Source organism: Falco peregrinus, chromosome 7, assembly GCF_023634155.1.
Source record: "Falco peregrinus isolate bFalPer1 chromosome 7, bFalPer1.pri, whole genome shotgun sequence".
NCBI classification, from domain to species: Eukaryota; Metazoa; Chordata; class Aves; order Falconiformes; family Falconidae; genus Falco; species Falco peregrinus.
The window spans coordinates 31079692-31104182 of record NC_073727.1 but is presented as its reverse complement, the minus strand read 5'-3'; positions in this window follow the sequence as shown (position 1 = coordinate 31104182).

Sequence of the window (24491 nt, the reverse complement as noted above, 5' to 3'; positions counted from 1 at the left end):
AAACACTTGCTTCTTCCCTCCTTTCATCCACACAGCCTTACTAGAAAGCAAATGAAGAATGCCAGATTTAAAACTGTCTAAAGTCTATTATCTACTACATTAACTTTTATCAAGTTATTAAAACAAACTCTCCATAAAGGAGCTATATTTCTCCTAAGGTTGCAAAGGGAGACAAAGTGAAATCCTCCAATCCCCTCGCAATACAAAAGTATTCATCAAAGCATCAACAAAACCATACTTTGCAGGTATGCCTGAGCTTATTGTAGCAGCTATCTCCTTCTCGCCCATAATCATCTTCCTTAAACTAAAATAATTATGTTCCAGCAGCACAGAGTAAAGATTTGCTAACATTTCTTTTGTCTTTTTTAAAGTTGCAATCTTTGCTGTCTGCTTTGCATTTCGTTGTAGGTTATTATGGCACAGGAGTGAAACTTGTCAGTTTTCAACCTCACAGTGTCAGCAGCCTGGAAATGTTCATGCTGCTAACTAGCAATTACTCACATGTCAGTGTTAGATCTGAGCAAGCACAGACGTCTTTGCAAAGTCTTCAGAACTTCGGTTTCAGCTCCCGGTACATGCCATTAATAACAAACTACAAATCAGGGAAATAAATGCTTTTTCAAATGCAGGCATTCAGCCTTGGAGATTACTATTCACTTTACTATAGCTCCAATCAGGGAACTTGGGAATGCGCTGATTTACATGGGACCCCACTGGCATTGCCGAGACACCAGATGGTACTTGGCGAATCACAAAATCAAAATGTAATTTTCCAAAGAAACGTGATGCGTTGTACCAGTGCTCATACGTGATGTTTGTATGCAAATGTATCAGAGATTTCTGCCACTAATGACTAATTGCCAAGTCACTCAAGAGTAGCTCAGATTGTCACTTTTTTCACCCAAGGTGTAGGTTTTATTCCTCACAAGTGAGGCGGGTTTTTTTTCCGAGTGTATTGACAAAAAGACATACTAGCCTATCTTCTGTTGACAGGAAAGTTGCAGGAGATTTGCTGTCATATACAATATCTTTAGATTTTTCTCACAGACTAATTTACATTCTGTAATAAATCTTGGGGTTTTTGTCTCATTTTACATCTTTTTCCTTTTCACAGTTGAGCCATAGAACATTGAATGGTAAGAGCACCACCATTGTTAATTTGACTGAAAATACAGAATTATCAAAATAGAAATCCACTTTCATGTGGATTTACCTTATTGTCACAAGTTACTATGGCAGCAGGCAAAATTATGTGCAGTTAAATAAATATTCCTTTTAGTTGAGTATAAATGATTTTTGTTCATAACTAAGCCATATTATTCTGCCCCAAAAACGATATCTTTTTCCTCAGAAATATTACTCCTTGTTAGTCACTCTTTTGTTATCATCTGTACAATGTTTTACAGATTATAGTTACCTATCTCCCAGTGGAACTACTTAAAAAATCAGATATGATATAATTTATAAAGATTTTTTCTACTTCTTATTCCATTGTTAACTGATTATTCAGTCAAGCATGGTAAAATCTGTCATCTATAATCAGATTAGAGTTGTTATGAATATCAACTGTCTTCAAGTACTTGAACATCTACTTTGAGTTAATGAAATTTGCCAGGTACTTAGACTGGTTATTTTAATCTGTGTTTTGTCATGACCACTGGAGGATCATGTGACAGAAAATAAACCTTAAGAAATTTCTTGGCCTAACTTCACATCTTAACAGTCATATCCCCTCTGGAGAGAAAAAAAAAAAAAAATGATGGGTGAAGAACAGATGTTTGTACTTTCCTGACTGTTCAGAAGCAAAGGTTAGACTTGAAAGTGTTGTGGAAAATCCACAATGGTCTCTAAGTAAGATTAAAGTCTGAGGACACCCAATGTTCAGCCAGGATAAAAGGCTATCCAGTAACTCATTCCACAATGCTGCACATGCACTGTTGCAAAAGTTGACTCCAAGGAGTAAGCTCCACTTGGCAGTGCTGCCTCTTTTTAATGACAATCATGTAAGACTTGGACCATCATCTGCACATTCTTGGCTAAGAATCCCCTCCTCAACATCCACAATTTAGGAACATATGGGCTCCCTTGTCAGCTTACACTCATGCCCATCTGTTCAGCTGGCATGGAGCCTGCCCACAAGTCAGTCAGATGGTTGCTCTAGGGTACACGTGGCATGCAATAACGTGTTTAGAAGAGCAGCCTACCCAATACTGAAAATGCCTTTTCTGCTGCAGGATGCCTCCCATCTGTACCAGCAGTCAAGCATTGGCACCGCATGCCTCCTTACACTTGATGAAAGCTGCTTGAATATATTTGCCAGAAAAGAAAAGGAAGCCATCAGCTGACTACTCTCATTAATTGCAGGAAACAGGACTGTGTGAGTAACAAACACAAAAAGAAACACTTTCTCAAGAAGCACGGTCTTGGCTAATTATGCAATCTTGAAGTACAAAGTGGCCCAGAAGAATGTACCGAATATACAGAACTACAACTGAGTATTAAGATTAAGGCATAGATTGTAATACCTAAAAACCACCTAGAAACATCATTTCATGTTTGCTTTCATCTTTTCACCGTTGCTGGGAAAACATGGGGAACAGGTGTAAATGACAGCAGAAAAGATCATCTAACAGGCACAGTCAACTCCTAGACAATGGTATGTGAATCTCACAGCAAAGTATCATTGAGAATGTAGGAACTTTTACATTTCATATAACAAGTTTTGACTTGGTTTTAGATTTTGCAGCAGTTGCTCCCTAGAAACATCCCTCGGGCAAATTGGTAATTGACAGGGTCACATATTGAGTTTAACTTGTGTTGCCCAGGGCATCTGAGAAGTTTTCCATCCTCCAGGATGCTGAATACAAAATTAGTTTTCAACATCAGTGTGGTAGCATTCCATTGAAGAAAAGCCCTATTGCCTCCAGTAAGATTTGACAAGGGGATAGGTAAAACAAGTGAAGATGTAATCTGTTTTCCTATACGTAGCAATGCAACATCCCAGCAGATTGCAGCAGAAAGGATTTATAGAACAGGCTACCATATACATACAGCAGGGCTGCATGTCTGGGACAGAAATGGCACATTTGTATCTGAACAAGAGATTGGTCCTAGCAGGAGTAGGAGAAACTTGTCAATCTTTGCTACAGTTGTTGCTCTTTCATTTAGTTCAAATAGGATGGCTGACCAGTGACACTTTTCTACAAAAGAAAATAATTTCTATGGCTAATATTTTCCACTAACATTTTCACAAATTAGAAGGTATTTTCCATTTTTTCTGAATCGTGTTATTTTTTTTCTCCAAATACATACAAATTGATGGCAAATGTTTGTTATTCCCACAGGCTGGCAAGTTCTAGCAAGGGTAGACATGGAGGAGGAAGTTTGAGCTGCAGATGAAAAACTCTTCACAAATTATTCTCTTTCTGAAGATTGTTTACCCAAACGACTTTAGGGAATGCCTTTAGTAATTAATATATTCACACAAAAAATGATGAGTCTGCACAATTCAGTCACCAGAAATAGATTAAACTGGTAGTTAATATTGTTTGAAATGTACAATCAGAAATCTTCTAAAATGCTGCCTTTCCGTTCCATTTCAGTAGAGATTAAATTAGGAGACAGCTGAACCACTCAATGAAAGTAAATCCACAAATAAGAACATATCCTAAGAAAGTAATTCTTCAGTAAGCAGTGGTGATTTATCCAAGTCAAATACAATTAATACTAATCAAATAACAAAGCATTTAATTCAAATATTTGTTTAAATTCTTTAGGTAATTCATGCTACCATCTGTGTTTCCTTTCTATACAGTCTTGAGTAGCAAAGTTTTATCCACAAGTTCAGTGGAAAATTAATTTCAAAGTCTGTTCTATAATCATAAATGAAAACCAGTTTTAAAATCTGCTCATAAAGTCATACAAATGAAGAATATCTTCAAGAAATTTTTTAAATTATTCCAGAAAACAGTAACTGCATAACAAGGTATTAACTTCTTTGTCTCTGTTTTCCTGAACTGATTTTCCTGTGTGTTCACTGGTTTTCTTAGCAAATAAGGCAACAAGAAACTGTTCCATAGTACTTGTAATCTGAACTAGCAGTCAACATGATCTTTTCTCAACAGTGAACCTGACATAAATCTTACTGATTTATGTTGGTTTGTTTCTCAGGTTTAGAAAGTCACATCAGATTAAGGTGTGATAAGAATGCTCCAGTGAAAAAGTGTACATTTTACCTTGCACCTCTTTCCTAGCTTTTAAAGTATTCCTCTTCAAGAGCAGAAGAAATTATAGCACTATAAAATGCATGAAAGACACAGCTCACTAAATTTGGCCTTGAATCTTAGGCATCTCTAGAACAATGACAAATGCATATCATTTATATCCTGGAAGAAGAAGAAGGAAAAAATCCACAAAAGAAACCCTTACTTTTCATGCATAGACCCAACATCAAATGTAGTGATTCTCAAGCCACTGGGCCTTACCTTCCAGAGCCTATCATTATCAAACCTGAATACAGTGTCATACAATTGACTATGATTCAATACACACTCCATGACAAAACCTGTGATTTAAAACAAGAATACAGGAGCATTCATAAGTAAAACTGACCTCAGTAAAGCCAAACTTCTCCAAACAACAGACAAAATTACAATTGCACATTGTCTACTGAATGCCCAATATTAATAAATTCTAGTGCACTTTTCAACATTACTATGTTATGAAAAAGAAGACAAAATAAAATACTTTCACACTAAAGAGGTTCCATTAGACAAATTACTTTTTTCTGGAAATTCAAGAATGAAAGCCAAAGGTGTAATAGGGACAGATTCTGGAATACTTTTTTCCTCCTGCTTGCTCAAATCATTATATGCAAATTTTGGTCTTTCTTCTTGCAAACAAGCAAATCCAGTAACAAAAAGGATTACCTAGAGTATGTCCTACCACTGAAAACTGAGGTTTTGAATAACATCCTAAAAAATTCTGGACTATTAAATGTCCATTTACCTGTCAACATTGCAGTTACTCTGTAAATTGTGGCAAATGCAACATCCTGTTCTATTTAGGTCTTTGTACTACATCCTTTTTTTAATACCTGAGCATGTCTGCCCAGTCATAGACTTTCAGAATAGCTGACAGTTATAATGAAGAAATAAGCTGCAAAAAATGGGAGAGGAAGATGGCTGGTTGCAGTATTTCAGTGATAAATTCTACCAGATAAACTAGTCTGGTTTTGATGAAGATGTCTGTTTATGAGCGATTTTAGCAAAACGAAGTTTCAGTTGCTGTTCAAGATGAGGAAAATGTTCCACCTTTTTTATCCAAAGGCAGCTCACCGAAAGCATGAAGACAACAGCGGAAAAGATCTACTCATAAAGAAATGTGGAAAGGGGGAAAAGTGTTGGGAGAAATAAAGATTTCTGGTTTAATTTATGGAAACAAGGCTTGTCAAATCTTCAGTCCCATCTCAGAACATCCCAAAACATGGGTAGCAGAAGAAAGCACCTCTGCATTTTCAAAAAATAACCTCTTTGATTTATATTTCTCTCATGGGCTCAAGTTTCTTTTCCAATGCAAAAGGCTTTCTAAGTGAAGAACATCACATGTGATGCAAAAAGGAGCAAAGCAAATTCAAATTAAAATGCTCAGAACGTTATGCTTATTATAACATGCTCAGTTCTCCACTGGGCTGGGTTAGCTTTTCACACACACCAACAATGAATTCCCTTAAATTACTGGGAGATAATATTAGTCTAACAGGTGGGAGAAACAAGTACTGAGAAGAAATGTGAATACCACTTCTGAATTTCAAGTTTCAGAGCTTATTAGTTTGTTCTGGTTTTGGTTTGGGTTTTTTTGTTTTTTTTTCTAGGAAGACCACCTACATTTAACCTGAGCATAATATGTAGGTTCATCATGGTTTTGCATATATATTATGTGTATGCAAAATATTGTGTTTCCCCTAAGCATATGGTATTCATAGTACAGAAAATCCACACAGGTTTCAAACATCAAACAATGAACCTTGCCAAGCTTCACAAAGTATGTTCACTGTTTATAACTGCTATTTCACAGTCACAGATGAAGTCTAAAGGAGAAAAGTTTGCTTCAGCTAAGAAGGACTCCTGCACTATGTATGGTGACTCCTGACCATTCAACAGAGCATACTTTTGACTTCCCAGTGCATCAGTGGTCCAGCAGCTCAGGACGTAGAGCAGGCTGGCACAGCACCTGTGAAGCAAGGTCAGCTTAAAGGTCCACATAAAGAATTAAATGCAGGGATGATGAGCAGAGAAAGGGAGATCTCTAGTAAAATCACTTTTAATGCTGGAAACTAATCAAAATATTTTAGTCACCGCTCCAGATCCAAAACTCGGAGCATTTAAAATGCCAGCTCTCCCAGATGCAATCTCTGAGAAAAACAAATGGGCAACCAAGATATAATAGTCTATTTTACTGAAGTCAGATCAGTAGCGCTTGCCCAATCCAAAAAGCAGAAAGGACTTCCTCCCTCCCCCACCTCTACAGGGGAAAAGCAATGCATGAAGAAATGCTATCTTTAGCTAGCACTCGCACTGGGATGGATCTAACAGTTCCATCTAAATACATGTTACCCAGGCAGTGCAAAGATGAATATTGGGATGCAGTACAGCAACTGAGAATTCAGGCATGCAGGTGTGCTTCCTGGGCAGAAGTCTGAGTAAGCTGTGACATAGTCTTTGAGAAAAAAATGATGAAAGCTCTTATCGGTCAGGTCAATTAGAAGTGGACAGCAGAGACCTATAGAAGTGCACTACGATCAGTTATACATTCACGGGAACAGAAACTAGAACAAATGACCTTGTAAAACAACAATATAATAAGCTGGCTTCTAACTAGAATGTACATATTGTTTTACTCTGTGTGTAATTGTATATACCAACAACTGGCACTTTTACTGTAAGGCCACAGACCCCCAGGATTCTCTCTTTTCTTTGAAACATAAAGCAAAGGAGTCAAGATTTCAAACAACATTTCTGACTGCATAATGCCAACCTATAGGAAGATCATGACTCCTGAGGAACTCAGCTTGTCAGAGCATCCCACCAAAAATACAAATATTGTCCTCCGGCACTGTTTGGCTAATAGAGTCTGTCCCATTACTAAATAGGAAAAGGGAGTGAGGCGACAGGGCTGGGAACATAAACCCCGCCAGAGCCTGCACAGCAGACACTGAAAAGCTGAAACCCTGTAATGGAAGGGCAGCCTGGGACCGCCACATAATGAGTCCTGATGGAATGAAAGAAATCTTTCCATTTCCGTACAATTAGAGTTGCTGCAGACTGGAATTGATTATGCAGACCTGATCAGCAAAGTTACTCAGCCTGGAAACTGTGCAACCCACAGAAAAACATCTTGTGAATAAGGTCTTGTGTCAAGACTTGTGATTAGTATTCTGCTAGGGATTGATTTGATTATTTCAATTATAAGACTTAACTTACACATGGACATTGAAAAAATGGAATCACATGGTAAATGCCTTGCACTGCCACTGTAACATTCTTAACACATTTAATACACAAATTAATTTGTTTAAAACTGGATTATTTATCCTCATGTACATAAGTAGAAAAGAGGTGTTCTGCAAAAGCAGAGCTGAGACACCAAGGAAAGCTTTTCTATCACACTCAAAGTTTAAAAGCATTTGTCCTTGAATGCAGCAGGGGATGGTGATGCTGTAAGTTGAACGGAGGTGTGTGCAAATGCCCATATCAATAAAAAAAGGTTTGTACACTGTTAAACACAGTCCTTGGAGGTAAGCTAATTAGTAAACTAGAGTTTAAAACTCTCAAGTGCAATCTTTGAACTGAAAGAAAGATATCTACTAATGAAGTCCCCTGTGAGTTAACAGTCTAGATTTGGCAGCACATGTACTGCTATAGCTGAATTTCAACAAGGTTGATACACAGACAGCAATAAGAAAAGTTGTATTTAAGGACAGAAAAAAGGATGGGTACATATATAATATACCCAGTGACCAACATCTCTCTTCACAATTATTACTGTTTAAGCTGTAAGGTGAAGAAGAGCAACCTAAACGTCCTTTTGCTGAAAGGGAAGTGGCAGGTGAGATAGAGATTTATGGATGATTGGTTCTAAGCAATACCTGAGAAGTCTCTCACCCATATAAAACATAACAGAATTTATTGTTATGAGAGTGGCATAAGTATATATTTTCAGTGTATTGCACAGAAACAGATATGACCTTTCTTTTTTGGGCTCAATGGTTTCTCTAAAAAGGCTTTTTTTGTTGTACTGTTTAGCATAAATTATTCAGGTTTACAACTAAACTTGAATTAGAATTTTGAATGTAATAAAAAAATGTAAATAAAAAACCAGTAAATATTCCATTTGGAGCTCCACATCGGTTTTATACCTGTCCTAATCTTGACAATAAGAGAAGGATTGTACCTGAAACAGTGTTACTTAACATTATTAGGAAAACATGGTTTATCACACTGCAACCAAGAAGCTGGCTGTATAAGGCACATTATTAAATAAACACAATACTTTCATGTGGGTTTATGAATCCTTCTCTGTCTTTGACTACAAAGCCTGGAAATTACACAGAATTGACCTTGGGGATCAAAACAAATCAAGCTCTGAAGTTATCAGCTTCCTAAAACTTGCTTAAAGAAGTTAGAAACACAGAGACACAGGAAACAGATCTGGATTGAAAACAGCAAAAGTTGTTTCTTATTCTTTAGGAATAACATCAGGACTTTTAAAGCCACTGTCAAAAAGGCCAGGACAGTCCGGAGAAAGAAAAAAAGTATGCAGAAGGAAGACCCCATTAAATTGGCAGGATTAGTATGCCCAGGTATAAGTACAAGGAGAGAGTTACATTCCTCCTCTCTTACCTACAGAGGTTCTTCCAAGCACACATACTTCACGTCACTTTTGTCTTTCAGGTTAAGGGCTGACACCTTTTCACCTGTGGCTTTGTAGTAGAAGGGAAGAAAGCAATCCCAGGCTGTGTTAGAGAGCACTGCCGAGCTGTAACAGAAAAGTTAATGGAGCAAGGAAAACCCAGCTTCCACATTCTGTGAGCAATTTTATTCTCCATTTCACTATTCCTCATTTAAATCAAGCTTGAAGTTTCTGGTCTTGTTTGGTTTTGGTAGCAACACATTTTTTCTTTTTGAACTAAGTTAAACTTGTGTTGCTGACACGTCTATTCTTTTATTTGCCAGATGGGAGTAGCTTCAAAGGAGCATTTATGTTTATTCAATCCCCATCTTTTGGCAGTTTACTGGTATTTAGTGAATACTTTAATCTAAGGGATGCAGAAAGCACATTTTGCAATGTGTTAAAGTCATCTGGGAAGTGGGGAATGTGGCTGACAACTTTTGCACAAAATAGAAGCAAACTATTAAAAAATGTGTATTGCCAATATAAACCAAAAATAGAGATGCCACAGGGCCATTATAAATGTCCTCACCCATAAGAAAAGATCAAAGATGGACAGTCTGGACCTATCTCTGCTTGGTTAATTGTTTCTGTGATGCCCCTGGAAGCCATAAGGTTGGTTCTTATCCATCTTTTCTGTGAGTCAATCATGCTTACACTTCTCAGGGAGCTCCAGATTATTTATTAGTTGTTTACTAGACCCTGGCTCAGAACAGACACTTTTTTTAGGTGGCTTCTGAATTATTTGCTGCCTATAGTTGTTGTGACCAATCCCATTATTTTCCTTCTAGAACATTTAAAAAAAAAAACCTACTGTTTTGTAGGTGTAAAATGTAGGTACAAAAGTGTTTACCTGTATTAAGCAAATGCACAGTTGCATTGGAGAGCTACCTATGGATCACTTGTTTGTATTAATGCAATCAAGGGGGGAAAAAGGAGGGGGGGGGGGTGGCGTGCAGGGTCCAGGGAGGGGGGGGACTATGATGACTGAGTTTTATATATGCAAAAGAGGCTGCAAAACTTATCTGCTGTGCCAGAGGGAAAAGCTTGTCCCCAGTGAAGATAAACTGAAAGGACCCTTTTATTCATATTGCCTTCTCATAGACTCGTTTTAAATTATTTCAGCATTGTTATTTGTGATATAGAGCAGTGTAAGAGACAGCTGTCAGGCTACAAATGCCTGGACACAGGGAAATGAGAGGGCAGGCAGGCAGACATTTTTTTATATTTGTCTTCTGCATTAAAAAAAATGTAAGAATGACTATATTTCTCAGAACAAAGTCAACTTTATCCAGCATCCTGTCTGACAGTGGACGGTAACAGATGTGTCAGAAACAAGAGGGCAATAAACATTATACTCTCAGCTTCCAGAAATCTGTGGCTTAAGGTCTCAGTAAGCCACTGTTTACATCTGAGTTTAATAAAAAAAATCCATCACAAGTTATTATTATTCCATGAATTTATTCAGTGATTTTTAACCTGTTTCAGTAAGGGTTTTCTTTATTTGCTGTAAACTACCTGCAGTTTGATACCTCCTGATTCTTTAGTGAAACAGAAGAGTGAATACCAATTCTCAAGAGCCATAGGTGCATCCTGGACCTATTCAGTTCCATATTGATGGCTTTCATGTGATCTCCATTCCTTTGCCCTATGTTCTCTGCCACTCCACTGCTGAGCACCAAGCTGACAATCAATGGACCTGTCCATGATGATTCCAGGATCTATTCTCTGGGGAGCAATAGCTAATATTGAAACAATACTAATTTTTCTAAGTAAAGTTGTTTCTCTCTCAAGCATACTAATAAGTGACAGTCATTGCCTATGAACAGTATGCCAGGCAAGGAAATATTGCAAAGCCAGTTATCACTGCAAGTTTGTCATTTCATAGGAAAAGCCATAAAACTTGTTACTGACTGGCTAGAAATACACACCTACTCTATTTTCATGCATGTAACCTGTATTTCACTTAGCTCACATCCACACAGAAGATTGGGAATTTGAAAAGCAATAATGGACTAATGCAGATCTTCATATAGCCTGCAGGAAACCTAAGGAGCAGGTGGGGGAATCCAAGCTGCAAAATATCCTGAGCTAGGAAGGGAGGAGGAAGACGACAATGGCCATTAATGCATAGGAAAGCTGAGCTGCCACAAGACAGACAGGTCTTCCTCTTGGGTTATTTGCTCTCGTCTATTACTCTCACTGACACTCAGCACAAGACCTGGGGGATTCTAGTCATTCATTTTGTCATTGAGGATATTTTAGACAGACGAGGGGTTGTCCTGGTAATATAGGATAATTCATGGGCATTTATCCCTCTTTAGGTACAGCTCTTTTTCTGTAGATACTCCAGAGATATAAACTTAACATCATATTAGGGAAGGAGACATGCAGCAATAGTGATACATCAAAAGGGACATAAAAGCTTTTCTAGATCACTTATGCATTCAAGATTTCAGGACCAAATAAACTGATGAAATAATATAGAGAAGTCAGGCACAGTGGCTCCATAGTGATTAGCAAACAAATACATTTATTCCTTCCTGGTTTCTACCACCTTACATTCCTCCCCAGTTGGATTTTTTCAGAGTTCAACATCTGTTTTAAAAAAAGAAAAACTAGCTCTTGTGGTTTTTTTAAGACGTTCCCAGAATAGAAATGTCAAATGTAAACATCTACATAATCTCCAGGCCTTATTTTATTTTGAACTTTGGATAAGACTCATGAGATTACATCCAAACTAAAAGGAATTCTGAATTATGCTGTTGTGTTTTTCATCTCCTGCCAAAGACTTCTTCAAAATTCACAGCTTATTTGAACCCTCTGACTACTTAATAAACAAAGCTTCATATTATCACTATTATCACCTAATTAAAATGTATCTCATTTCAGAGCTTTACTGCACAACATAAAACTTCTGCTGCAAGTCTGTACAAAAATTACTATGCAGTCTTCAGCTAATTGCACCTCAAACCATAGTTCTGCTATAAACTGGCACAAACCAAACTACATATAAGTAATATCAATTGTTCCTCTGTAAAAAAAAATGAGAAACATAACTTTTAAGTTCAGCTTTACAGAAAAAACACTTCAGCCTACACCTCTACACCTGTAACAAAGTGATAATTCTGCTTTTTACACCTTGTGATATCTGAAAGGTTTTCTTGTGCAACTAGGGGTCGCTTTTGTAATTTGAGACTAAATTACTATTTATTATTTGTTTCAGGAAGAATATAACATTTGTCAATTTAAAACTAATCCAAATTAAAACCTTTCTAAATTGCATCACCACAAATCTACTGGCACAATGCAATTCTTGTACTCTGCAGGCATATCTACCCACAATCTGCCTGCACTGTGAGGGCAGAATAATGATTTTTGTGGTATGTTGAACATACTTATAAATTGCAGTGGGTGTGTCAAGAAAGACATCATAACTAAGACAAATGATACCCAGCAGTACTTCTCATACAAGATATATATGTCTTCCTTTCTGTCAGAGTCTCTGGTGGGAGAAAGAGGGAACTGAGCCAGCAGGTCACCAACTAAAGAGTGAGGCAGAAGGTGGATACTCATCAACTGCATGGGAAAACACAGAGAGTTACAGAAGTAGCAAACTCTTTGTCAAAGGCAAAGCCCAAACCAGCTTGGGAGGAGGGGAATTGGAGAAGTGACCACCTAGTCTATGCTTGCAGTGTGATCGTCTGAACAGTGCTGATTTTCACTTTTGAGTTCCACACTAAGGTCCGAATTGCTTCCATCAATGTCACAAGGATAAACTCACTGCTATGAGATGTTGCAGCAAAATCACCTCATTTAATGCAGGGTAGCTGGTTGGCACAGCATAATTTTGACGGAGTGCTCATAGTCACACATTGCAATGATAGGACAGTCCTATGCCAGACTAAAATTGCTGTGATTGAGATTATTCTTCACCATAAAGGATGCAGATCATGCCAGTTACATGAAAGAGAAGACAAGAGGCCAAATCTACAGACACAGTGACTCTCAGCAGTAAACATTTACAGCCCCAGGTAGCTCTGCTGCCAGTGGAGTCTCCTCCCATCACAACTAGGGTGTTCAGGTGCTTGCAGAAGGGATCCAGCTTCTTGAAAATGGGACATGATCCTTTCGATTTGAAAAGGATGGTAGAATCCCAACACAGTCACAGCTTAGAGAGACACATAATTATATTCTTGTAAAAAGAAAAAAAGTAGCAGAGGGAGTCAGAACAGAAATAAGAACAGTTTAAATGCAATGCTCTCACTGCCTACCATTCCCCTGCAGGCAAGTCCTAGCTTTCATATAAATTTAGGATTGTCTGAGTTGCAGACAGCTCTGCCCACTCTTTCTGATCCCCAGGAAATCCTTTGTGCTCTCTCCAGAAAGTCTAGGCATGCCCTCCAGCCCTCACTCTCATGAAAGCAGACCCCAGCCCCAGCTATGGCTGCTGCCAATGTCAGGTCCCTCCTGCCCTCACCTGAGTGAGGTGCCCAGGCAGGGCCAACCACCCTTCTGCTCCAGATGCTCCTTCCACCACACTCTCCTCGAAGGGACAGCAGAAAAACCCAAACACTGCCCATCACAAAAAGTAACAGAACAAGGAAAGGACTAGAGAGGAACAACTAGCATCACCCCAGAGATACGATAAGTCAGGACAAATATGATGGAAGTGTATAAACAAAGTGCGATGGAGAAAGGTTCAGTCTTGCATCTTCTTTCCTAATGTAAGAATTAAATGACAATGAATGGCAATAGTAAATGATAGATTCAAAACAGGCAGAGAGGGTTCTTCACATGTGTAGTTCATCTGTGTGGTGAATACAGTACATATTACCTGGTTTCAAAGTGGGACAGAACAAAATTCTTGGATACAAAAAATCTATTTAGAAACACTGAATATATGGCAGCATTTCTGACCTTGGACTTACAAAAATCAGTGGTTGCTTGGAGAATATTTGGATAGAATATCACTATATGCTTGTGTGTCTCCTCCCTACATTTCAGTGACAGGATCATTTGTGATCATCAGAGACAGGAAACTAAAGTAGACTCAGTAAAGCTAGGCCCATGGTATTATAAAAAGGAATTTTTGTTTATCCAACAAAGATTGGAAGTTGTAACACAAATTATATGAAGCCCCCAATCCACTGGATATGTTAGCCTAACTGCAAATAGGAGGGTTTCACATATCTCTGCTCAGAGCACACCAGCATAATTCTATCTTGAAGGTAAGCATTAACACTAGTAAACTTTTTCTCTAAAAAAAATAAAATGGAGAGCTACTGCTTTTCATTATAGGTAATCACTGTGCTTTGGAATGAGCCTGAATACTTCCTAGATTTTTATAAGATAACCATAGATGGATGTGGAGGAAATCAAAAAGCTTGACTCTAAGGTCACTGTCAGAGTGAGACAAGAGGGAAGTATTAAATATATATTTAATAATACAAAAGGGAAAAGAAGGTAACCAAATAAGCAGAACAATATGACAACTTTATGGTGTCTGGGAAACTTAAACTGAAGACCGCATATCATGACAATCAGCAAAAAGACAACATAAGGGACCAAGAAGAGGAAAGTAGAGGAAACAAAAATACTGGTCTTGGGAGAGTCTTTCTCTCTCTGTTAGGAGATTAGAACTGATTGCATTATGAACCTTTAGTTATTTATGAGTTTAATTTTTTGTAATAAAATGTACAAAGGTGCAGAAATCTTTACATCAGAGAAACAAAGGCAACAATATCTGCACATAACAGCATCAACAGTGCCAGCATAACAACTCCTTTCTTCACACATAGTGGGACTTTTGATCTCAAGAGTAATTTTGATTTTAACAATGTCTAAAGGGTTTTTCTGTTGTATTTACATTCATCTTTGGCAAAATAAGGTCCTTATTTTGCTTAAACTATTACCTTCCTCTTTTTCCCTTGGGCTTCTATATTACTGATTATTATTTTCTTTCTACACCTGATTATACCTTAATCTGTAAGGAAGGTCTTGCCAAATACATTCAGGTTGTTAAATTTCTACATTCCTTCAACCCCTTCAAGAATTTCATTCCCAGATTGTAGCCTGGTCAGTTTACAAGCCCTTTACAAACCAAAAGGCCCTATTTATTTCCCAGAGGAAAATATATAGCAGGTGGCACTGGTGGATCTTAATGAGGAATTTGAATATTAAGACTGAGCACCTGAAATACTGAAGTACTTGAATAAATTCTTCTAAGTTCACACACAAGACTCATTCCAAGATCACATGCGTCAATTCTCAAAAGGAAGTTTGGGGGTTTTTAATGCTGTTTTAGCATTAGCTTATTTTCCAATTTCTTAACATTTAACTTTGAAATGTCTTACAGGATTTCTAGGGAAGCCACCTATTAGTTTTGCCTTGAGGAAGTGTTTTTTTCCCCTCCCATGTATGTACACTTTGACTCTGTGATGTCAAATACTAGACTGTATTTGAACGCTTTGTTCTTTAAACATTTCTCTGCTTATTTTTATAACTTTCCTGTTTATTCTATTTATCAATGTTCTTCACTTTGGTTTTATTTCTAGAGCTTTCTGCAGTTTATTATTAGTATCTACAAAGGTTTAATGCTGAAAAATATGCAATGCATACAATTAAAATCCTCACTTAACTGTTATTAGGAAGCAATCAGATGAAGTTTTCAAGCATTGTTCACCAATTCATCATCTTGACAATTGCTGGGCTAGCCTAATTAAAAAGGGACAATTCAAAACTATTAGAAGTAATGACAGTACTTTGACCAAACAGGCAAGTTTACCTGCCATCACATTTCCCAGGGATGGCAGTGGTGTAATACTACAGCATCCTGTAATACCAGCACTATCTCAGAAGTAACAGCCTGTAGTAGCTTCCCTCAGCCCATGTAAAATTGCAGACGAAAGGTCCTTTGGATGTTTCAATATAGGAAACAGTAAATAAAGCTAATTAAAGGAAATCTCTTGTTCACATTACCCAGCCTTTTAGAAACAACAAGGCCTAAAACTGTCATGCTATATAAGTCATGAGTTCTGCAACTCTTAATTTTAAAATTATGCATGATGTTCCTGTCAAAACATGTCCCTCTACAACCTGAATTATTATTGTGAGTGGGAAAAACATGATGCTTAACTCATAGAAAGAAAGCAAATGGAAAATTTAGATTTCCTTTTAGCAGTAAATAACTTTAAAAGAAGTGGCATAGAGCACATTTTAACAGTCAGCCACAGGTTAAATAAGCAGGAAACAAAGCTCAATGAAGCAACACAGTGCACTGATTCACTAGGTTTGCATACCACCAGAGCTGCATTTGCATTGTGTCTTGAGTTAGAAGTAAAACTAAAAGCAGCTGCCTCAACTTTAGCCTTCCTATAATACCAAAAAACATCAGTTATGTTTTCATATGGAAAAAGCAGCAAAGATCACAAGCACCTATATTAAGACGACAACAGGAAACCAAGGTAGCAAGGTCCTTCTGTGCAAGGGTAACAATGGGAGGTTAAGGCAGCAGTTTTCATGGAAACAGATACACATAGTTGGAAACGGTAACCCCTGTTCCTGTGGCATTGAGACAGCACTTCCACCATTTTGTAACACCTCTAAACAAGAGGTACTTTCTAGAAGAGTCAAACTGGCAAGAGTCATAAGTTTTTTCCTCACTATCTGCCTGGCTGCAGCTGTGCATTTTATCAATTATGTGCTTTAACGAATATAGTATTTACAATAAAAACATTTTTAAAATCTAGGAATCTGCTGAGACGATGTTGCTGAGACGATGTTACTAAGTCTAACTGAAGACAGAACTCTATTTTACACATGAAAACAGTTTCTAGTCATCTAGAAGAGTCATTGCAGTTCGTCTCTATCAAAGTTTGCTTGAGAAGTATTTCTAGATTCCACCTCTCCATTTGCTAATGTAGCATCAAAGGATAGCAAATGCAACATGTCTATGACTTAATTTTGCTATTACATTTGTATCTTATTCTGCATTACTTCTCTGCTTTGCTCCACTATTTTTGCTCTGCATGGCACCCAAAGAAATTGTGATGAGCAGTACACACTGTATGACTATTATGTCAGTTTTTTCACAACGTTCTGACCATGCCACAAGTTCTTATGAATTTTAATTAATAATTTGAAAGCCATTGATCTCCTTAAACTATAAACATCTCCTTAAACTATAAGCAAACACCATTCATATGCTAAACTCATTGAACCACATTGGGTACAGCAGTTACCACCGACCCACACAGCACTCAGGCAGCCATAGCTTCTGTTCAGAACCTGCTGTTCAGCAGTTTCCCAATGTTCCCAAAGTTTTCTCACAGTACTTTCATAAGATGTTTCAACTGATGTAAATCAGCTCTGCTGCAAAAAATGAGCAGTCTTGTCCTCCCTTATACTGCCAGGTGCTTGTTTCTCTCCTCCTTGCTAGTTCATACGTCAGCTCCACCACTGAAGTAGTCAAATCCATCCTGTCTATTGAAGTAAGCTAAAGATAGTTTCTAAGGTTGTATTTTTGCCATCTTCTCCCTGCATGTTTGCACAGTCTTTTACCCACTGCCCAGATAGAGTGGAGGAGGAGAAAAGTGCCAGACTGGCAGTAGGTAACTAGAAACAATAAGATGCATGAAAAGGAGTTATGGCTTCTTTTGATGACAAGGCCAGAATATTCTGGCTTAAATTGCTTGTAAAGCAATGGTATAATGCATGATCTAGGTATGAAAAAGTTTGCACTTCTCATGTTTCCAGGGAACAGCAAGAATTCAACTCTTGGGAGAAGCAAAGAGATATTAGAAGTTCTAAGAAAGTGGCCAGTGACAGTCGCTTCTGAGAGCACTGATTGTTTATGTACAGAGCCCACTCTGGCTGTAAAAATTGGTTTTGTTAATTTGATCAAGCCCTAGAAACAGTGAAACTTAAGACTGCCCTGCACAAAGGCCCATACATAATGGGCCGAGCCTAGTTTTCAAAATCTGTGTGTCTGGTTGCCAGAATTTCTCAGGCAAATAAGTTACCTCCAGAACATGATGCTTGCCTGCACAATTGCCTGAAAATTGCCCAATCTGCATATAGAAATAATCACAATTCCAGATTCAGTAAAGGAACAGCAGTGCAAAGTTACTTCCAGCAATCAGCATTGCTGCATCAATAACTGACTTCCCCCTTTCCAAGAATTTCCACTTAATTTACTACTTTATTTCTTATGGATCTAACAGCATAAATGCCTTTTCCTTTGCCTTACCTTTCTAGTTTTGGTTCTTGTGTGTAACAAAGGAGCTACAAAAAACATTGAGAGAAGTAGTAATGGAAGAGCTGATTATACTTACAAAACAATGGACAACATTTCCAAAAGTTTGGCTCTGTTGTTCTACTGACTTCAACTGGCAAATTAGCCATGATGATCCAATCACATCCCATTGGAGTTCGCCAAGTTGTGTTCACATGAATCTTTTTTTTTAACAGGAATCTTTTTCTTCCTTAATTAGAGCAACAATGAAGGCTTCTTTCTATTACTAGCATTAAACATTTTCATCTCAACTCCAACAAAAAGAGGAGATGCATTTGAGAACTTTAGCCTACATGGAGCAGCACAAACAGCCCTTTCAGCTCTTGGAGTTGAATAGGGAGTACCTATCATCTGGTAGAAATTGAAAACATGCAGAAAACAAGCAATATTGGTTTGGACAGAAAGAGTTAAAAAAATATCCCTTTTCCAAACAGATCGGGGAATCTACCTTCATTTCACAGCTTGCTTCATTCTGGAAAGAAAATGTTTGAGAGACAGAGCTGGAAACAGAAACAAACATCCTTATTTTAAAAGGCTTGCAACACTGGAAAAGAATACCACAGCCAAATCCCTGCTGCCTGAAGCAAGAATCGAGTGAAAAGCCTGCTTGTTCCTGCCAATTAAAATTTGTGGTTTTCTTTTGTAATTCTAACAAAGTCACTTCCGTGGGTGTTTTATAGTGTTTTGCTGCCTCTGGGTCTCCAAGGAAAAGGAAGCTAAACACTTCACCTTCACTAGGTACAACGTTATTACAACTATTCCGCATGTTTTAAATGTGTCTGAGTCCCTTAAGAGCGTTTTAAAAAGGGAGAGAAAAAATGATAAGACTGGACAAAATCCCAGGACAACCATTTAAAAGGTGTATTAAATGCACATGAAACAATTTCTCAGATGCATTGCCTAAGAAGGATACATTAATTCCTGAACATTCCTTCAGGAACTGCCTGAGACCTTGTGTGAGAAGGAACATATGCTCTTTTGGTTTCTTTTCAATGCAATTTCAGTAATATCACATGCTGATCAGTATTGTAGTGTTTTTCTACGTGTACACCATAGGTGAGAGAATATCAGGAATTCTCCTTTTGCTTCTGAGATTCCTTTGCTATTGTGTTTGCATGGCCTCTCTTCCCATCTAAAAAAAAACAAACCAGCAAATGAGTACAATACCACAAAAGAACCCAAGGTATAAGACATATCACCTTTGCAGTACCTTTCAAATGTTTTGATGCATCTTGAAAATGCATAACTCCAGAAAAAAATCAGTTAGAAGAAATAACATTTATCTAAAACAGCTAGCCAAGAATAGCTAGTTGAATCACAAAGTCATAATATTTTTTGTAAAGTGAATTAGGGAATTGCAATATGTTTTTTTTACATCTGTTGGTAATAAGTTCAATATTTCTGGTTAGAGCTGTAAAAACCACTTACAGGTACCAACCTTATATGCATTAGAAAAAAAGAATATTCAGAATAGAACCTCACCTCCATTCAACTGCCTAATTGCCAGCTAAATGACTGACAGCAGGACCCTGGATATGTATAAGAATCAATGGTTGTTGGTTTGTTCTTGGGTTTTTTTCTAGAAAGGTTTTGAAAGTATGCTGCATGTGTCCAACTACATCATAAGCATAAATTTCAGTTTTATTACATCTATCTTAGAATGTGCCAAAACACTTCTTGTAGGCATATGAACAATGTACATTCCCAGGCAAACAACATTTATTCATTTATAGCACAAATAGCAATCTGTCCAGGTCTCCTTCCCCTTTCCTTCACATTGGCTGATATCCATAGACAGCCTTGCAATATGGTAAAAAAATGTTCAATTTTTCATTTACAGATGACTAGTTTTTTTTAATGTATAAAATGAAGTATAACAATCAAAGGAAACATCTAGGAAATTCAACATTTTAATTGAGACTAAACTAAATTCACAAGTATTGCCACCCACACAACACCTGAAAGACTCCGTCTCCTTGAGATCAGTGCCCTCTGGGTTTGTGCTATCATGTAATCAAAATTCTCATTTACTTCTAGCACTTAATTTAAAAATAAAGATATGAATTCTAGCATTTAATAATTTTCTTCTTCTGATTACTCATAAATCTTTATATTATTCATTCTTAATCAGCTTCAGGAGTTAGAACATTTTATGCACAATTGTCTCTCTCACTTCAATAAAAAAGAATCAATATGCCTTTCCATTCTCTTTCTCCTATTTGCTGCTCCAGTTAGTCTGCCCCCTCATCTGTTTTTATTAAGCTTTGCTTATTTCTGAGATTGAATTCACAAGGTTAGCAAATGATGAGGCTGTCTCTTGATTCAGTTCCTTAATTTCCCTCCTAAATTAGCTGGCAGCCTGCTGGGGTGCTGAGGTGGACCACTGTCTTTTTCCTGCTTTTGTTAGGTTGTTCATTCTTCCATTTCTTTAAATTAAACAGTAAAAGTTTGCTTACTAATCATGTTTTTTTCTTAATTATATTGATGTTTCATCTTTTCTCTGATGACTGCCACCTTTAAATAAAAAATAGGGGATGGTTTTTAAGTCTTATACACAGGTCAGACACATGTCTTTGGTCCTTGAAGATTTACTGGATACATCCAATGCTGTAACAAGTCACAAACCTCAACTGTCTGTTAAAAGGAATATACCTCTCCTTCCACCTGCTCCCTGTTTATATCACAGCAACTGAAGGTCACATTTTTTGCAACATGCACTCACATTACCCCAAAGATACATTTGAATTCCAACATCTGAAACAGACTTTGTTCATATCCCACTGTCCAATTACTCTGCTACTACTCAGTGTAATACCACGACTGCACAGCCTCATGATGTGGAAAATGTGTAGGAAACATCACATGTTTAAACACAACACTCAGTCATGAATATCCTACCCTGTCCCTCAGATGCCATCAGGGAATCATTTTCATGGCAACTGAAGTGCGTGCATGCTCCCCCCTCCCAGTCCCAAAGATCTCACTTCCACTGATGTCTAAGCAATATTTGTCCTCCTCTGGGGGACGGAAGGTAGAAGACCACCATAAACATTACCTACAGGCTCATTCATTCATCCAAGCAGGAAAGTCCTCCTGAAAAGCTGAATTTGCAGCCATCTGTGCCTATTATCTGCTCCAGTTACAAACATGGAAGAATACCTAGAATTTCCTAAAAATTAGCATGTAGACTAGAAGACAGTGTAAAGAGAGAATAACGAAATTCACATTTTCTTAGCCAAGCTGTTTAACAAGAGAGAAAGAAGAAAGTCAGCAGTTCTTACTTTTCAAAGTCACAGAAGCATTTACCAGATTTATTTTTCTATTATCATAGTGGTTGCTTGCCATCGTTTTCTCTTACTATCCTTTTCAGAGCTAAGAAATGACTGGGCCAAATCACTTTAGTCAGAAATGGGTTGCAGTGCCTTTATCAGTTTGTCATTCTGTTCCTTTATTCTTCTGTTTATTGGTTCAACTTTTTTCCCCCAAAGCAAGTCAAGAAATTTTGCCTCATATCTAATCTTTTGTGGAGTTGCAATCAGTTATTTTAAAGATGCTTCCTGATCCATGTCCATTTTGCATGTAGAGGGATTTTCCTGATACGTGGTTATTTTCCATGTAGGCGGTTTGCAAAATATGACTGCAGAAAAAGAAAGTGACTTGGAACAGTGTTTCAGAGGTAGCCAAATGGCTGCTGGGCCACACAGCCTACAGGGTAATGAGTCCATCCAAAATGGTTCAGGTTTTTTTCCTAGAGCAGAGCAGGAAAATGTAGCTAACTTACATATATTTATATTTTATTTTATTTTCAAATGTGCAAGATAAAGAGAAATAAAATCACTCTAAAAGATAAGACAGGAGTTTCCCCAGACCATAGTGCAGACATACTCCAACCTACAGAAGAAGCAGACAGACCTGTTTTTCTGAGCACAAGCTGAGCCTCTCCAGTTCAGTGTAGCAAACACTGTTCACTACAGCACAAAGAGATACAACCTGTAACGTAAGCACATCATGCTATGTTCAGACTCCTGTCTGCCTCCACAAATGGTCAGACAATTGCCACATCAGAGATGACAAACTAAATTTCTGACTACTGGGTACTGTGTCAGTGTAATTATCTCATGGCAGGAAACCTAACTTACGTACGATCCAAACAGGTATAAAGTTACAGTAAAGCAAAACCCTGCTAAGGAGAAAACCTGAGATTCTATCTTCTACAAAAAGGGTTTGGAGGGCAGCAGAAGGATCATCACTTCAGAGTTACTTAGCCTCAACTCTCTAAAGAAACTAGGAGAATATTTTTGATCTTTGATCGTGGACCTATTTAGTCATCCAGGACAAATTTCTGATTTTCCTTAAATTGCCTGTGTCCCTGAAGTAAGTCCAAATAACAGTCTCTTGTACCTCCCACCTTGCGGAGCATCCCTGGTAAGCCTGAAGTCCTTATATTAGCTAAAGGTAGACCTCAGCCTATGATCAGAATTGACCTGATATAGAAAGAGCATCCGTAAGACATGCTGCTTGGAGTTCATTCAGACATACTGGCAAAAAAAAAAAAAAAAGGTTTTTGTTACCTTTTGTGTGGCAACCTAATGGTTAAAGCACCTACCAAACAAAAGGGAGATCTAATCCCACAGCAGCACTTCCCACATGAGAAGATACTAAAGAAGGTGGTTTTGAAACACAATCGTTGAGTGGCCAGGAATACAAGTTGCACAGGACCAGATAACGAACAAATTAAACAGGGTATAAATCTGCTCTAGGATTTACAAGTTGAAGAGGACAGACCAGGTCCCCTGGCTCTCTTCCAGGATATTTCTTGATTTTATCCAGTGCATATGTGATCTAAAATGCATAAACTTTCTTAAGAAAACAGATGAAAAGGTGCTAAATAGAGAATTACTCTCATAACTTCTACAGCATTAGATAATGCAGGAAGTAGTAAAATAACATTCTAAATTTCCATCCGTTGTGAATTCAGAAGACTTTCTCCTTCTAAGAAGGAACGAACAACAGGCAGTCTATTTATTTTGCTAAGAAAGATTTGTTAATAAAGTGAGTGCAAAAGACAAAAGGTGAATACTATCAGGACAAGCATTATTTTTCCAGAAACATTCTGTAAACAAATTTAATAAAAAATTATTTTTAAATGACAGTAAGAAAAATTTGAAATCTAAAAATTTTGGAGAAATTCTTAGGCATACTGTTCAGGTACTGCAAAGCTTCACTGGAACACATAATTTTGTAATATTTCAAGTTGAAAGCTGAAGAACAAAGGAATGCAAATATATTTTTAATTCTCTGATTTCATTCCTGTGCCTTCAACTTGATAAATTAATAAAAATTTGATGGATAAGTTATTCTTTATTGCAGAAAAAAGAAAATTAACTGTTTGCAAAAAGCAATATACATTATTAATACAACAATGACAGAAGGCATTATTATAAAGGGGTACAATGTGACCAACTTGAAACAGCCCTTTAGGGAGCAGAGCTAATGCTCATGCATAGATGTAAAGTTAGGAAAACATCAGAGACTGCTCGACATGAGCTTTCAACAGCAAAGGCATGCCCCTTCAAGGTATCCTGGAATGCTGTGTTACACCGTATGTTCATTTCTGAGAGCCAAAATTCTGTTCACATCACTGAAGTTTCTCACAAATAAGACTAAACCAAATACATGTGGCCCACAGATTTCATCAAAGAAGAGATTTTTGCTCTACACTTGGAAAAACAAAAAAGTATATACATACTACATACAGGATAGAAAGGATCTTTATGATTTCTGCCGGTTGAATTCTAAATGCATGTTTTAAATTGCTAAGGAATATGCATGTTTTGGTTTGCTAAAGAGTACATTTTCAGACAGTAATGATAGTAAGCTGCCAGTTAGAAGCCAGGATAATTAATTTAGAAGGCACAGAAGTATATTGCTAACAGACACAGCGAACAACAGGTCACAAGACCTGTAACAAAAACACATGCAAAATTTTCAAATCTAAGTGTGCCAGAAAGGCATGCACTTCTCATATTTCATAATAACCAGGTTATATTGAAGACAAATAATGAAATTAAAACAGGTCATTTTTGAAATAATTTACATAGTGCTTCCATGATAAGTGAAGATCAAATAGAATAATTAAGCATCCTTTCTGAGCCAAAAGATATAGGACCAACCGAAGACATGCAAGAATGATAAAGAACTATGTCTAGCTTGTTTTATCAGGAATTCAGCCTACTTGTACAAAAAT